This window comes from Microtus ochrogaster, chromosome 7, assembly GCF_000317375.1.
Source record: "Microtus ochrogaster isolate Prairie Vole_2 chromosome 7, MicOch1.0, whole genome shotgun sequence".
Classification (NCBI taxonomy): domain Eukaryota; kingdom Metazoa; phylum Chordata; class Mammalia; order Rodentia; family Cricetidae; genus Microtus; species Microtus ochrogaster.
Window position 1 is genome coordinate 7372304 of NC_022014.1, and position 3035 is coordinate 7375338.

The 3035-nt window shown below is 44.7% G+C and overlaps 1 protein-coding gene across 9 annotated transcripts in view; it reads left to right on the forward strand.

Annotated features, from left to right (window-relative positions):
- The window catches only part of Rbfox1 (RNA binding fox-1 homolog 1), a 1689477-nt gene that overhangs the window by 646555 nt on the left and 1039887 nt on the right, over positions 1 to 3035 (forward strand). The gene's annotated exons all lie outside the window — the stretch shown is intronic.

The window sequence follows — 3035 nt, forward strand, 5'->3', positions numbered from 1 at the left end:
GCCCTCACAGCTTCCTGGATTATTAGCAGATGGTAGAACCTTGTTGATGGAAGTAGATCCTTGGACGCTTGCCCTCACAGCTCTCCTCTACTCCTTTCTCTGCCCTGCTCCCAGATTTAAAGGAGTAGGTCTCGGGACACATTCCCATTGAATCTCTAACTTGACCTCCACCCCGTTCCCTCGTTTGAAGAGCTGAGTCTCTGGATTTATGCCTGCAGAGTCTGTGGCTTGTCCTGTCCTCCTTTATCAGGAACAGAGAACGAACAATGCAAGCATGCTTGAGCTTAGCTTGTTTTTGTTTTTGGTTTTTTTCTGTAATCTTATAGAGCTCCTAGGGAGTGCCATGCATGGTGGGCTGGGTCTTGAGAACTTCAATTAATGTAACTAAGACAATCTCCAGAAATGAGCACAAGCCACCCCCTGATCCTAGATAACCCTAAGTCTCTGCACTACAGATGGATTGGAAAGCTTGTCTGGAGCTCAAACACATTTATAGTTGCCCCAAGTAATTGGGTATTTGGGTGGTCTCACGGATACATCTTTATTTAACACTTCCACTGGTTTATTGAAGTATGGCATTTCCATTGAGAAAATCACCAAAAATGAGTGAAGACATTAGTGGGTCATAAACACAAAATGGTTTTCTGTCTTGTGCTTACTGTTTCCAGGGGCTAGGTAGCCTATTTCCCCCCGTCCTTTAGTATTATCCTGATCTTATTTTGTAACTTCCTGTTAATTTTGGTTATCCACATAAACTCTCAATTGGTAGTTATGCCTCCGTTATTTCCTTATTTACATTTAAATTTATTTTAATGATACTCTAAAACTCATATTGGGGGGGCAATGGGGTCTCTGGGCTTAGCAGCTATTAAAAAGGGGCCCCTTGGTACCCATAAGAAAAGTAACTGCCAGAAGGCTCTCATTGGGGCAGGGTCATTTTCAAAAGTATTGCATTAGAGCTCTCTAGAGGAACACAACCAATAGAATGAATACGTATTGGAAGGGAAATGCTTAGATTGATATACTCAATATGGTCCAGGTAGTCCAAAGTACCTTCGTACCAGGGAGGTTGACAGCCTGGTCACTGCTTGGCCCGTGAGCCCGTGTGCCGCAGCCACCCCTAACTGACACTGGAGGAACAGAACATTCCTGGAGTGCCAGCGTCTCCAGTCCACTCTGAATTGTGATGAAGCTGAGATCTGATGCCAGCAAAGGAACGCAGCAGTAGCAGCAGCAAGAGAGTGAAGACTTCACCTGTGAGACGTGAAGACAATGAGACCAAAACCAAGTCTTCCCCACTTCCCTCCGTGCCCCCTTTTCTCTGGCTGCCACTCAAAGGACCAATCCTTCTGAGCAGGTCTTCCTTCTTTAAATAACCTGACCAATAAAACCCCTTTCAGGTGTGCCTGGTGGCTTTATTTGTTAGTCGATTCCAGATACAGTCAAGCTGACAGTCAAGGTCAGCCATCAGAAGTCCCTTTGTTACAGTTTCTTAGACATTTTCGCACTTCCTTGATAGTCAGGCTTGGCAGAAAGCAGTATTCCATTGTCCTCCTCCACTTGCCCTTCACCCCAAGTCTGTTCTCAGTCTGTCTCCTGGTGGGACGTAGAAATTGTTTTCAGACGTCAGTCTGAAATATTACTGCATTACAACAAGGGAAGAGGTCCCAGGCTCCCTTCCCTCTCTCTGAGAAGTGCCTCTGCTAACAGGGGCCTGCAGTTCCAAGTGTGACTACTCTGACACGTGGCATCCATCTGTCTGCTTAAACGCATTGGCAGAGAGCAGGGGAAATGGTTTGGTGAGTAAAAGAAATGTTTGCATTGCAAACTGATGACCTGGGTTCAGATGGCCTCCAAACAAGTGTATACCTTACTCAAAAATATCCACAAACATCTCCAAAAATAAGTTTAAAGAAAATATTGCTAGATTTCTCTTGAGATCAATCCCTGCACTATTTGCAATCATATATTTAAAATACACACATACACACACACACACACACACACACACACACACATTAGAGGAAGGAGAGCAAGAGTGATCAAAAGTGGAAGTCAGTACTAACTCTGGTGGTAAAGGGTTTGTCATGTAACCATAACACCTGAGTTCTAGCCTCAGGACTTATATAAAAGCCAGGCATAGGGGTGTCTTGTGAGTTCAGCATCCAGGAGACCAAGACAGGAGGATTCTTGGGGCTCAGTGGCCAGCTTCACCTACCAGGTGAGATCAAGGTAAATGACAGACCATTTCTCAAGAAAGGCAGAACTGTTTTCCTTCTGAATAATTCCTCTCAAGGTTATCCTCTGATTTGTACGTGCGTGTGCATCTGCATGTCCATGAACACACACGAACGTGTGCACATACCCACACATACATACACCCAAATTCAGAGAAATGCAGAGACTGCTTCTTGAATTGAGAGTTTTCCCTTTTCATTCTGTTGACGTTCGGAAGATCTCTACATTTGGTGGACCCAGAGAGCTGAGGGCCGTGTCTGTGAATTCCCACAGGTCAGTGTGATAACCCACCCATTTTCCAAGCAGATAGTTTCTCACAGACCCAAGCAGGGCTTCTTAACAGAGATGTATAACATCAAAAGGGATTACATGAGAGCAGAGTGATTATCCCCATGTATGACCATCAACCCAATTTGCAAAGGAGTGGAATTAAACTGTAGTTAATTACAGGGACAGTTTAAACTGTGTGAGCCAATTAGGGCTCATTGGTTGTAAGCAACACACAGACCCTGCCCCTCCCATGCACCACTTTATTTAAAAATGATACTTATTAGGAATGATTAGGGAGCTGATAGGATTGACAGGTATCTGTAGAGCTATTTTTGGGGTAAAAGTGGCACATAAAGACCACAGGTTGCATCCTTTGGGGAAAACGCATCATGGGAAAATCTGAAGGTTTCGTGTTGCTGAGCTACAGCAATTGGTCTCAGGAGAATAACTCCCATTGGTCAAGCCCAGGACATAGGTCTCAGGAGAATAACTCCCATTGGTCAAGCCCAGGACATAGGTCTCAGGAG